At 40.3% G+C, this 14,381-nt stretch overlaps 4 non-coding genes across 4 annotated transcripts; 2 read left to right on the top strand and 2 right to left on the bottom strand.

Annotated features, from left to right (window-relative positions):
- Nucleotides 1–6,059: 6,059 nt before the first annotated feature.
- On the top strand, nucleotides 6,060–6,132 carry trnak-cuu (transfer RNA lysine (anticodon CUU)). The gene has a single exon. It is a non-coding gene; the product is annotated as a tRNA-Lys (tRNA).
- Nucleotides 6,133–9,084: 2,952 nt separating this feature from the next.
- Nucleotides 9,085–9,157, bottom strand: trnak-cuu (transfer RNA lysine (anticodon CUU)). The gene has a single exon. It is a non-coding gene; the product is annotated as a tRNA-Lys (tRNA).
- A 1,287-nt stretch (nucleotides 9,158–10,444) lies between these two features.
- On the top strand, nucleotides 10,445–10,516 carry trnae-uuc (transfer RNA glutamic acid (anticodon UUC)). The gene has a single exon. It is a non-coding gene; the product is annotated as a tRNA-Glu (tRNA).
- Nucleotides 10,517–12,994: 2,478 nt separating this feature from the next.
- On the bottom strand, nucleotides 12,995–13,068 carry trnan-guu (transfer RNA asparagine (anticodon GUU)). The gene has a single exon. It is a non-coding gene; the product is annotated as a tRNA-Asn (tRNA).
- Between the last annotated feature and the right edge of the window lie 1,313 nt (nucleotides 13,069–14,381).

Below are 14,381 nucleotides of genomic sequence, written 5' to 3' on the forward strand. Positions count from 1 at the left end.
AAAAATTTTCTTGGATGCCAAATATTTGAATTCAAAGTCAGAATCCATTTGAGATGTAAGAACAATACAATGCACGTCCAGCTTCTACATTTCCGCATGAGTCAGCTTCCCCAATTTCTGGGTAACAGGAAAATAGCCTGATAAGCATACATGTGTAGCTCAACCTCAAAAAGCCATAAAGCAAATGCTTGTGGCTTAAAGATCGAGCTCCCGCTCATTAAACACCAGACAGGCTTCGTCTCTATGGCGCAATAGGTCAGCGCAGTCGGCTATTAGCTGAAAGGATGGGGGTAAAACAAAAATTAAAAATTAAAATTAAAATGTGTAAATTGTAGGATGTTTTTTAACCCTAAACAGGTATGGAATCACAAAAAAATATGATTAGGAAAAAACTTATTTTCCTCGGTTCTCAGGAGGATATACACATCAACTTTCTTTTTAATAAATGCATATACACATCAACTTTCTTTTTAATAAATGCATATACACATCAACTTTCTTTTAGATTTATGCATATACACATCAACTTTTGTTTTGATAAATGCATATACACATCAACTTTCTTTTTAATAAATTCATACACACATCAACTTTTTTTTATTATATCATCACCATTCCTTTTGTCATCATCAAATTAATTATGACATCAACTTCCTTTTAGATTAGTGGATAAATAAATAAACTTTCTTTTTATTATATCATCACCATTCATTATGTCATCATCAGTATTCATTATGTTATCACAATTCATTATGACATCAACTTTCTTTTTAATAAATGCATAAACACATCAACTTTCTTTTTATTATATCATCACTATTCATTATGTCATCATCACAATTCATTATGACACCAACTTTCTTTTTGATTTATGCATAAACACATCAACTTTCTTTTTAATAAATGCATATACACATCAAATTTCTTTTTGATTAATGCATATAGACATTCATTATGTCATCATCACTATTCATGTCTACTACTATGTCTGACGGGCCGGTTGGGGTTAGAATGAAGAGTGGCAATAACAAAAATAGAAAAAATTAGTAGTTTGTAGCAGTTCTTTGTAGTACAGTGGTGTGAAAAAGTGTTTGCCCCCTTCCTCATTTGCTGTTCCTTTGCATGTTTGTCACACTTAAGTGTTTCGGAACATCAAACCAATTTAAACAATAGTCAAGGACAACACAAGTAAACACAAAATGCAATTTGTAAAGGTCCACCACAGTAAGGTCCACCAGAAGATCCTTAAAAGCTACACATCATGCCGAGACCCAAAGAAATTCAGGAACAATTGAGAAACGTTGTTGTGGGGTCAAAAAGACCCCACAACAACGTCCAAAGAACTGCAGGCCTCACTTGCCTCAGTTAAGGTCAGCGTTCATGCCTCCACCATCTGGAAAAGACTGGGCAAAAATGGTCTGCATGGCAGAGTTCCAAGGAGAAAACCACTGCTGAGCAAAAAGAACATCAAAGCTCGTCTCAATTTCTTCAAAGTTGTCTTCAAAGTCTTGATGATCCCCAAGACTTTTGGGACAAAATTCTGTGGACCGATGAGACAAAAGTGGAACTCTTTGGAAGGTGTGTGTCCAAGTATATCTGGCGTAGAAGGAACACTGCATTTCATAAAAAGAACATTATACCACCAGCAAAATATGGTGGTGGTAGTGTGATGGTCTGGGGCTGTTTTGCTGCTTCAGGACCTGGAAGACTTGCCGTGATAAAAGGAACTATGAATTCTGCTGTCTACCAAGAGATCCTGAAGGAGAATGTCCGACCACCTGTTCATGTAGTCAAGCTGAAACAAACTTGGGTTCTGCAGCAGGACAATGATCCTAAACACACCAGCAAGTCCACCACCGAATGGCTGAAGAAAAACAACATGAAGACTTTGGAGTGGCCTAGCCAAAGTCCTGACCTGAATGCTATTGAGATGTTGTGGTATGAACTTATAAAGGCTGTTCATGCTCGAAAATCCTCTAATGTAACTGAATTAGGACAATTCTGCAAGTGTGACAAACATGCAAAGGAACAGGAAATGAGGAAGGGGGCAAACACTTTTTCATACCACTGTAGTTCATGGCATAGCAGGACGCTGTGCGGCATTACAAGGCACAGCAGGACGTAGCAGGACGTAGCAGGGCACTGCAGTGTAGCATTCTGGGAGCGTAGTGCTCTCGCAGGGTTGTAAGGTACTATAAGCTCTTTAAGATAAGATGGAGCCTGACCGTGAAGAGCTTTGAAGGTGAGAAGAAGGATTTTAAATTCTATTCTAAATTTTACAGGAAGCCAATGCAGAGAAGCTAAAACAAGAGAAACGTAATCTCTTTTCCTGGTTCCGGTCAGAACACGTGCCGCAGCATTCTGGATCAGCTGAAGAGTCCTTATGGACTTTTCCGAGCAGCCTGATAACAAAGAATTGCAGTAATCCAACCTAGAAGTAACAAATGCATGGACTAGTTTTTCTGCATCATTTTTAGAGAGGATATTCCTGATTTTTGCAATATTACGTAGGTGAAAAAAGGCGATCCTTGAAATTTGCTTTAAGTGGGAATTAAAGGACATGTCCTGATCAAAGATGACTCCAAGATTCTTCACAGTGGTGCTGGAGGCCAGGGTGATGCCATCCAGAGTAACTATATCTTTGGATAATGCGTCACGGAGGTGCTTGGGTCCGAGAGCAATAACTTCAGTTTTATCTGAGTTTAACATTAGAAAATTACAAGTCATCCAGGTTTTAATATCCTGAAGGCACGTTTGAAGTTTAGCTAACTGATTAGTTTCATCCGGCTTGATTGATAGATATAACTGAGTATCATCTGCATAACAATGAAAGATTATGGAGTGTTTCCTAATAATACTGCCTAAAGAAAGCATATATAAAGTGAACAGGATTGGACCGAGCACAGATCCTTGTGGGACTCCATGACTAACCTTGGCGTGCACAGAGGATTCATGAACAAACTGAGATCGATCTGATAAATAAGACTTAAACCAGCTTAGAGCAGTCCCTTTAATGCCAATTAAATGTTCCAATCTCTGTAATAAGATATAATGGTCAATGGTATCAAATGCAGCGCTAAGATCCAATAACACAAGTACAGCGATAAGTCCTTTGTCTGATGCAATTAGGAGGTCATTAGTAATTTTCACAAGTGCTGTCTCTGTGCTATGATGAACTCTAAATCCTGACTGAAAATCCTCAAATAAGCTGTTGCTATGCAGAAAGTCGCACAGCTGTTTGGCGACTGCTTTCTCAAGAATCTTAGAGAGAAATGGAAGGTTGGATATTGGTCTATAGTTGGCTAAAACATCTCGATCAAGGTTTGGTTTTTTCAGAAGAGGTTTAATTACAGCAACTTTAAAGTGCTGTGGTACATAGCCTGTTAATAAAGACAAATTGGTTATATCCAGTAGCGAAGTGTTGACTAATGGTAAAACTTCTTTAAGTAGCCTAGTCGGGATGGGGTCTAAGAGGCAGGTTGAGGGTTTAGATGAAGAAATAATTGAATTAAATTGATAAAGATCAAGTTAAGCAAAGCAGTCAAAACATGTATCTGGTTTTACAGCTGTTTCTAAGGTTCCTGAGTTTAGAGATAAGTCAGTGCCAGTTAAAGGCAGGTCTTGGTGAATTTTGCTTCTAATAGTTATAATTTTATCATTGAAGAATCTCATAAAGTCGTTACTACTAAGAGCTATGGGAATACTTGGCTCAGTAGAGCTGTGACCTTCTGTTAGCCTGGCTACAGTGCTGAAAAGAAACCTGGGGTTGTTCCTATTTTCCTCTATTAATGACGAGTAGTACGCTGTTCTGGCATTACGGAGGGCCTTCCTATACGTTTTAAGACTATCTTGCCAGATTAAACGAGAATTTTCCAGTTTGGTGGAACGCCAACTCTTCAAAGTTTCGGCGATATTTGCTTTAATTTGCGAGTTTCAGTGTTATACCATGGAGCTAACCGTCTTTGTTTTATTATCTTCTTTTTTAGAGGGGCAACAGAGTCAAGAGTCATTCGTAGCGAGCCTGCTGCGCTATCAACAAAATGATCGATATACTATACTGGCCCATTCAGGATAAGCACTGTATACTCTGACTGCAGCAACACAAGTTCAAATTTCAGTGATACCTAATTTTTATGGTGATTACGAGACTGAATGCAAAGTGATCTGTTTAATGGGTAGCAGGGGGATTGGGTGGACATGATGATGGGATGCAAACAGAGGTTGTACAGTGGGATGCAACAAGGTGCTGCTGGGACTTGAACCCAGGATCTCCTGTTTACTAGACAGGCACTTTAACCAACTAAGCAACAGCATCTCCATTAGCAGGTGTAATGTTAATTCTCAAGTTCTCTTATACCTTGAATAAGCTAAACATACAGTATACTGATTGGCAGTATTGGGAGTAACGTGTTACAAAAGTAACGCAAATAAAGTAATGTATTCCTTTTTGCTTTAACACAGTAATATAACTCATTACTAATTACATTTCAGTAATATTATACTTGTTGAAACAACAAGAAACACAAACATTAAAGTGGAGCCAGTGAAGCTCGGTCCACCAGGTGGACCAGTCACCATTTGAACCAGACTGGGGAGGACGCTTCAGGGCCCAGCACGAATCGTGGAGCAACAGCTACGGCCGCAACAGTGCCTTCTGACGTCCACTAAGGACCCCCCAGTTGCTCAGAAAAGGGAAGTTCGGGGTCCCTTGCTGGAGTTGCTTGACAAAGACGGATGGATGGTTGGAACCCTGGTCACTAACTCATTGTAATCTTGCATGACACACAAACCTGTAGGAGGCACTGTAGCTTAGTGGTTAAAGCACCTGTCTTGTAAACAAGAGATCCTGGGTCCAAATTCAGTGCCTTAATTATCAGTCAATATTTATGTTATCAGCACTAGAAAGAGTGTATATATATATTTTTGTTGGTGTTGCTATAGTGCCTAACAAGCATTATTTAATTTTGCCCAGTTGTGGCAATAAAGGGAAATAGATTGGACCCATTTTTTAATGCTTGTTTTGTTGGGGCTGAACGTGGCCTAGGTGTGACCTTGTTACATCACTGTCAGGTGGGGTTTTAGGTGCATGTGATGCTGACTGAGGTCAGAGGTGAAATTAACATGAACTTTACTGGCCAAGGCACTGACTGCTTGACTTTAACATCTTCAGTATACCTCACTGAAATCTAATTTATTCTGTAGCTGGAAATCACTGTGAGCAGGATTTGAACCTGCGCAGTGAGACCCCATTGGATTTCAAGTCCCACTCGGCCATCACAGCTGTAAATTATATTCTGTTTTTACAGCAGAGAACCCCTGAGGCCCGACAGACTCCATTACAGTTGGTAACATCAATCAGACAAAAAAGAGCCTATTTCACAAGTACCTTGGGCAGTTCTGAATGACTGATGGGGATTCCTAAGCATTTCAGTCCCATGTATAGCAGCAACATCGCCACGTCAGAAAAGCTTCTGGTGTGCAAAGACCAATAAAATGCCACGCTCACGCCACACAGGAGGCCTTACCCGTGACTTCCACCAGCTGCAGATCCACTCCGCTTCGTGTCTGCTCCGTGATCCGCAGTCCATCAACACCCACCAGGTCCGGATTTGTTAAAGGCCATGACGCACCACTGAAGTCAAGGACCCACAGGATTTTGCAAATTAATGTATGATCACGCGATATAACAGGATGTAGTTTCTATAAACAGAACCACAAAACCAGATGAATGAACTAGATGAACCTTGCATTGTTCTGAATTTAATGTGTTTTAATGTATCATCTTAAGCCTGTATTAATGTAGTGTTTCTGTGTAAATGCAACATGCCTTTTTCATTTGCTACCAGGGCTTAATGAGTGGCATGGGAAAGACGGAATGGGATGCAAACAGAGGTAATCGCTGCAACAACAATGTGTTGCTGGGATTTGAACCCATGATCACCTGTTTACCAAAGAGGCAGTTTAACCAACTAAGCCACAGCACCCCCTTGAGTACTACTCACGAACAAACAACAAGTTTTAACTGAAATTTTTAGACCGCAACTCAAAACTTGTGAAGTGCCTGGCTAGCTCAGTTGGTAGAGCATGAGACTCTTAATCTCAGGGTCGTGGGTTCGAGCCCCACGTTGGGCGGTGGTGTTTTAGAGAGTGGCAATGCCTGACTTCTGCACCGTATAATGTGGCTGTATTGGGGTCGATCGTCTGTCAATCGCTTTAGCAGTTGGATTAGCAGTTCCATCCCAGTGTAAAAATCCCTGTAATTTAGCAGACTAAAATGTGCCTGCGTTCTACAATCATGGCCTGTGCTGACCTCCTGTTCCTCAGATCAAATTAAAGTGACAATGCATGTTTAAATTCTAAAACTTCAACCTATTGTTCTAGAACTGCAACTTAACATTCCAGAACTGCATCTTAAAAGAAAGTTGATATGTATATGCATTAATCCAAAATAAAGTTGATGTGTATATGCATTAATAAGTAGACCCTGTGGCGCAACGGCAGACTGTCAGTAGAAATAAACCTTTTGTTGTAAGAAAACTTGTTTAATTTGTTATGAATCTTTTTTGTAATTTTACATATGTTTAAAAAATATCAGAAAAGCCAGGCACTTCTCAAGTTTTGAGTGGCGGTCCAAAAATTTCACTTAAAACTCCCTTGTCCCCCTCATCTCTGCTATCATCCACTCCTCCCTTACCACTACCGTCCCTACATCCTTCAAAACTGCTGCCATCACCCCTATTTTGAAAAAACCTGGTGCCGACCCATCCAACTTCAACAACTTCCGTCCTATTTCCAATCTACCCTTCCTCTCCAAAATTCTTGAAAAAACCGTTGCCTCTCAACTCCATTCTCACCTATCCCACAATAACCTGTATGAACAGTTCCAGTCTGGTTTCCGCCCCCTCCATAGCACTGAAACAGCACTCATCAAAATCACCAACGACCTCCTCATGGCAGCTGATTCTGGACTCCTCACCATCCTCATCCTCCTCAACCTGAGTGCAGCATATGACACCATCTGTCACACCACCCTCCTCAATAGGCTATCTTCCATTGGCATCACGACACTCAAGTCCTGTGAATCCATTCCCTCCTCCGTCACCTCAGGTGTGCCCCAGGGCTCTGTTTTGGGGCCCCTACTCTTCATCATTTACCTGCTTCCCCTCGGCAATATCTAACGCAAATTTAACATTCACTTCCACTGTTACGCCGATGACACCCAGCTCTACCTCTCCACCAAACCCTCGTCCACTCTCCCGCCCACCTCCCTTACGGATTGCATCTCTGAAATAAAAATCTGGCTCACCCAAAACTTCCTCAAATTAAACAGTAATAAAACCGAGGTTCTCCTCATTGGCACCAAAGCCACTCTTTCCAAAACAGACAGTTTTTCTCTCACAATTGACAACTGCTCCGTCTCACCCTCCCCCAAGGTTAAGAGTCTGGGTGTCATCCTTGACAGCACATTATCCTTTCAACCCCATGTCAGTAACATTACCTGGTCTGCCTACTTCCACCTACGTAACATCAATCGCCTCCGCCCCTCCCTTACCCCCCACACTGCTGCAATTCTTGTCCACAGTCTCGTCACTTCCCGTCTCGATTTTTGCAACTCTCTCCTCTTCGGTCTCGCTCACAAATCCCTCCACAAACTTCAGTTGGTCCAGAATTCAGCTGCCCGCATCATAACTCGAACCCCTCCATCCACCACATCACTCCTGTCCTCCAACAGCTCCACTGGCTCCCGGTCCAGTTCCGTATCAAATTCAAAATCCTTCTATTAGCATTCAAGGCCATCCACAACCTCGCCCCCCCATATTTGTCTGATCTCCTCCAGCGTCCCACTCCCTTCCGCTCCCTCAGATCCTCTTCCTCCATAAACCTGTCTGTCCCCCCCGCCCGTCTCACCACCATGGGGGGCAGAGCATTTAGCCGCTCTGCTCCCCGTCTCTGGAACTCACTACCCCCCAACTCAGAAACATTGATTCATTCCCCCATTTCAAATCACAACTAAAAACACATCTGTTTATAACTGCCTATTCCACCTAAATGTCTGTTGCTCCGCCTTTTCTGTTGTATAGTATTTGTTTTGCTGTATAGTATTTGTTTTTCTGTTGTATAGTATTTGTTTTTCTGTTGTATAGTATTTGTTTTGCTGTTGTATAGTTTTGGTTTTGGTTTTGCTGTATAGTATTTGTTTTGCTGTTGTATAGTATTGGTTTTGTTTTGCTGTATAGTATTTGTTTGCTGTTGTATAGTATTTGTTTTGCTGTTGTATAGTATTTGTTTTTCTGTTGTATAGTATTTGTTTTGCTGTTGTATAGTATTTGTTTTGCTGTTCTTAATATATGAATTCCCTGTGCGGCGTCCTTGAGTGCCAAGAAAGGCGTCTTTAAATAAAATGTATTATTATTATTATTAAAACTTCTGAAATGTTACAGTTCTAGAATGTTACTTGGCAGTTCTAGAATGTTAGGTTGAAGTTCTAGAATGTAAAGATGCAGTTCTAGAAAGTCAAGCTTTCATTCTAGAAAAGATGCAGTTGTAGAACAATAGGTTGTAGTTTTAGAATATTAAGAGTTATGGTCCTAAAATGTTACTTACAGTTCTACAATGTTATTTGTAGTTCTAGAATGTTAGGTTTGATTTCTAGAATGTTAATCTGTCGATCTAGAATGTTAGGTCAAACTTCAAGAATGTTAACCTGCAATTCTGGAATGTTAAGTTGCAGTTCTGGAACAATAGGTTGAAGTTGTAGAATTTTAAGAGTTGCGGTCCTAAACTGTTAATTACAGTTCTAAAATGTTACATTGTAGTTCTAGAATGTTGAGTTGCAGTTCTAGAACAACAGGTTGAAGTTTTAGAATTTGAACATGCATTGTCACCAGACTTTAGTTTGATCTGAGGAACAGGAGGTCAGCACAGGCCATGATTGTAGAATGCAGGCACATTTCAGTCTGGTAAATTTCAGGGATTTTTAAACAAGGATGGAACTGCTAATCTTGCGAATGACAGCATATCCACTGCAATACAGCCACCTGATACTGTGCAGAACTCAGGGATTCCCACTCTCTAAAACACCACCGCCCAACGTGGGACTCTAACCCACGACCCTGAGATTAAGAGTCTCATGCTCTACCGACTGAGCTAGCCAGGCTCTTCTCAAGATTTAAGTTGCAGTCCCAAAATTTTACTTAAAACTTCTGAAATGTTACAGTTCTAGAATGTTACTTGGCAGTTCTAAAATGTTAGATTGAAGTTCAATAATGTTAAGCTGCATTCTACAATGTTAGCTTTAAATTCTAGAATGTTAAGCTGAAGTTCTAGAATGTTAAGCTGTAGTTCTAGAATGTTAAGATGCAGTTCTAGAAAGTTAAGCTTTCATTCTAGAAATTTGAGTTGCATTTCAAGAACAATAGGTTGAAGTTTTAGAATTTTTATAAGTTGCGTTCCCAAAAGGTTGCTCATAGTCCTAAAAGGTTACATTGTAGTTCTAGAATGGTAAGGTGCAGTTCTGGAATGTTAAGGTGCAGTTGTAGAACAATAGGTTGTAGTTTTAGAATATTAAGAGTTATGGTCCAATCATTACCGACATACTGGAAGTTGGCCATGTTTAATTAGATGCTCTCCAGTTATTGTTGTTTGGTAGATTAACATTATATTTTCTTACTTTGGGGACTTTTCATTTCATATTCTTTGTCTGACATTTTCTATCCCTGTTTGTATTTTCTGTGACTGCGTGTGGTTTTAAATCTGTTGGAGTTTCTTCAGACTAAAGCAAAGACACTGATGATGTCATCCAAAAGAAACATAAAGGACAGCAACCTGTTTCCAGAGGACACTAAAGAATGACGGAGCAGCAGGAAACAGAGCAGCTCAAATAGCAAACAGCTGATTTATTCATCTGACTCGTAGAATAATGCCAATGATTGACTTGTTTTAAATGTCTGGGAATGTGGAACAGCTCCATGCTGACTACCTGAAATAAAACAAGGCCACATGCTGATTATTGGGGACTTGATTTGATGGATTTATTTGTCCTGTTGTGTCTCTGTTTAAACTCCTAATTTAAAGGTAAAGTCAGGGTCCACTAAAGGTTGTGTTGTTGCTGCTGACAGACTCAGATTATTATTATAAGTGTGTGACAACATTATGGGATGGATCCCTACAGAGATAGACCTGTTAGTTAAAGAGGAACATCCTTTTAGTTTAGATCCTTTAGTTTCCAGCCAGACCAGAGTGGTGATTGTAGGAACAGTGGAAAGATGAACCAAGACGGCTTTTCATATATAGTTTTTCTTTTTCTATTAACTATAGTTGTGTTTGTTATTAACAGAAATCAACCTGTCAACAATAAGCTTCTTCCTTCACAAACGAGAGAAGGCCTGTTTCCAGCCAGACTATGAATTGATTCAAGAAATCCCTGTTATTAATATATGATCAGTCCCATATGGTCTAGCGGTTAGGATTCCTGGTTTTCATCCAGGTGGCCCGGGTTTGACTCCCGGTATGGGAATTGGTGAAGGTCCGCAGCAAGATTAGGTTTCTTTAAGCTAACTATATTAGCTTTAGACCGGCTGGTAGCAGCTTTCTGCTTTTTTCTTTAAGCTAACTATTTTAGCTTTAGCCTGGCTGGTAGCGCCTTTCTGCTTGTTTCTTTAAGCTAACTATATTAGCTTTAGCCTGACTGGTTGCAGCTTTCTGCTTGTTTCTTTAAGCTAACTATATTAGCTTTAGCCTGACTGGTTGCAGTTTTCTGCGGTGGGAAATGGCCGGGAGACGTTGTGATTATGTTGCATTAATCAGGGGGTTTAGTTTGTATTTGAGGAGAACATAAAACCCCAACTACTGTAGCGTCACTCACTACCCATCAAATACTATGACATCACTGTATCAGAGGCAGCTGTTGCCAACGGTAGGCTACTTTTCTACACACGGAGAGCCTCACTTCCCATACCAAACCCCGTCGGACTAACGTCACATCCACACGTTGCCCACATGGCTACCTGTCTTAAAGGGGAACGGTCGGATGGTAATAATCATGTAAGGAGAAACGGTGAAAGTTTACTTTTCTATCAAGCAGCAAAAAAGTATTAACGTCAACATTGTAACGTTCTGCGATGTGACTATCGCGAATGCGCACATCGCGATGTCAATGCTAAAACACAATATTGTTCAGCCCTAACTGACGGTATACTTCAGTAAGCTAGTTTGCCACTTTTATCTTGGGTAATGCCACATGTAAGTATATCTTAGTTTATTTAGATACCCAACATAGGTTATACTACGTACACTGTATAACAATACATTACGTGTTTCTTTATTTCATCTTACATTTTTGCTAGCCTGTTGTGTAGTTATATTGTTTTTACAATTATCTTTGTTTAATATCTGTGACTCATTGTTATCTAAGTAACTGGTCATTGTGTTTTCTCCCAGTTTCACCCTTTGTTACTCAAATAAACATGTTACAATGATCCCAGTCGCCAGTGCTTGATGGTGGAAGGTGTTCAGCTGCTGGTCAGATTGCACAGCGTTACGTACGTGAAGGACAAGACATATTTCATGGTAAGTATTTCCAGGTAATCTCTGCACCTCTAATCTCTGCACCTCTGTTATTCTAATATTACCATGTAATAAAATTGAAACAGGCAGTTTTGCATTTTCCACCACTGATTCATGGTTTTTATTTCAGAAACTACCGGAAGCATTTCCAAGTAATCACTACACCTCTGTTTTTGTATTATTACCATGTAATTAAATCGAAACAGGCAGTTTTGCATTTTGTACCACTGCGTTCTAAATCTCTAACCATGCGCCATTTCTTGCCTAAAACAATATAACCAACATTATGTTAAATTAAATTTGATAGATGTAACTCCCTGATGGTCTAATGGCTAGGATTTGGCGCCCTCACCGCCGCGGCCGGGGTTCAATTCCCGGTCAGGGAATGGTCAGGACTTGACAGATACAGATTTAAAAGAGCAAGTTTTTGGTTGATTTGTCAAATTCTTCCTCATTAGTTTAACGTTTTAAAGAGTACCATTTCCTTTAAATCAGACCCCGACAGCGGATGTATCCTTTTGTCATCATTGATGGGTCATAAACACTTCATCTGCCTCCATCTCAATAACAATTCTTTTCATTTTTTCAAGCAGTAATTAAAACCCTAACCAATTTTTAACTGAAAACCAATGTATGTGAGTGTCAAGTAATGTTATTGTTGGATTCAGGTCCAAATTTTGACATTTTAGCGCAATGCAAAGGTGCATAACAGATTTTTTTTCTACATACCTGGAGCGATGCAAAGCAGGGGTGGCCAACTAGTCAAGGAACAGCAAGAGACTTGGTATTTAAGAATACAAACTGACTATGTGACAGATGTGTAGTCTGTCATGGCCTGCCTTCTGAAGCTCTAGCCAGGCGCCATTCCTCGCCTAAAACAATATGAGTCATTCCAGTAAGTGAAAAAAAAACTCACATCTACAAAGACAAATTTGAAAAATGTGACTCCCTGATGGTCTAGTGGCTAGGATTCGGCGCTCTCACCCCCGCGGCCCGGGTTCCATTCCCGGTCAGGGAATGGTCAGGACTTGAGAGACTCAGGTGTGATGTTTGAAAGAATAAGTTCTTGTACTTGATTTTGATTTGTCAAATTCTTCCTCATTAGTTTAAATGAACTGACAACATCAGTTATATGACTTACAGTTCTCAAAGACGCACAAAATCTCAACTGGTTATCCTTTAGACAGCTAGTCTCTTTTTCTTTTCTCTCACTTTTTGTCTCTGTCTGGCCTTATGTATTTGCTTGTATTACATCAAGTGACCTGCATACCAATGACCGTAAAGATTAATATGTACAGTACATGGTTTTCAGAACTGTACCTTCAGAGGTAAGGCCACTTGGGTTATCTTTGGGCTGCTCTATATTCACCTGATATGAATATATGATAAACCCTAGAGTTAGCTTACTCCAGGTTATTTAAGCAACAAACGTCCCTGGGTGGACTTGAACCACCATCCTTTCGGTTAACAGCCGACTGCGCTGACCTATTGCGCCACAGAGACTGCACCTGCCTGATGTTTTATGAGCGGGAACTCGATCTTTAAGCCACAAACATTTGCTTTATGGCTTTTTGAGGTTGAGCTGCACATGTATGCTTATCAGGCTATTTTCCTGTTACTCAGAAATTGAGGAAGCTGACTCATGCGGAAATGTAGAAGCTGGACGTGCATTGTATTGTTCTTACATGTCACTTGGATTCTGACTTTGATTTCAAATATTTGGCATCCAAGAAAATTCCGGAACTGATGATGTATCAGTCATTTTGCTGGAGGTTTCTTGGTCACAGCAACAAGCTTGATCATTGACATACAGTTGCACGCCACGTATCACAAAACTGTCGGGTGGGGCCTTATGTATTTGCTTGTATTACATCAGTGACCTGCATACCAACCACCATCAGAGATGGCAAAAGTACTCACTGCCCGTACTCAAGTAGAAGTACATATAATTGTGTTAACAAATACTCTGGTAAAAGTAGAAGTACTGATTTAACTTCTTTACTCAAGTAAAAGTAACAAAGTACAGGCTTAGCAATTCACTTAAAAAGAGTGAGAAGACTCGCCCCAATGGTGCTATTAAAAACCTCCTTCACCATTCTGGCTGGGACAATGTCTAAGGGACAGTTGGTAGGTTTCATGTGTTGTACAACCTCAACACAGGCTTAAATTCCTCAAACACAGCTGAGTGTGTAGGAGAAGCAGATACAATACCTTAAAATTAGCACTGGTAATTTCCCAGATAGATGCTACTTTGTCAATAAAATAACCAAGACATTTCTCACATGTACTAATTGACACATCTGTTGGAGCAGAGGTGCATGGATTTATGACAGAGTTAATAGTATTAAATAACAATCTAGGTTCGTGGCAATTGCTAGCTATGACAGAAGAGAGATGCTGCATCTTCACCACCTTCACAGCATTCTGGTATGTGATAGACTGTCCCTTAATACACCCAGTGTCACATGTAGATTGTCTTTCCATCTTTGTTCAGCTTGTCTGCAGTGTTGCCTAAGGGCCCTCTTGGTGTCATTTAGCCAGGCGTCCACCTTAGGTTTAACAGCTTTAATCTGATAAGGGGCAATAGAGTCTAGGATTTCAGTGCATGTGGAATGGAACTCAGAGAGAATGTTATCTGGGGAAGAGGGAGAGACCAGACCACCAGTCACCTGGTTGTTAATATAACTTGAAGGAGCTCCATATTTGACAGTATTGACTGGAAGTGATAGGCTTTGAGTTACATGGGGGATACACACTTTGCATTCAGTCTGGTAATCACCATAAAAAATTAGGTATCACTGAAATTTTAACTTGTG

Source organism: Etheostoma spectabile, unplaced genomic scaffold, assembly GCF_008692095.1.
Source record: "Etheostoma spectabile isolate EspeVRDwgs_2016 unplaced genomic scaffold, UIUC_Espe_1.0 scaffold00002528, whole genome shotgun sequence".
NCBI classification, from domain to species: domain Eukaryota; kingdom Metazoa; phylum Chordata; class Actinopteri; order Perciformes; family Percidae; genus Etheostoma; species Etheostoma spectabile.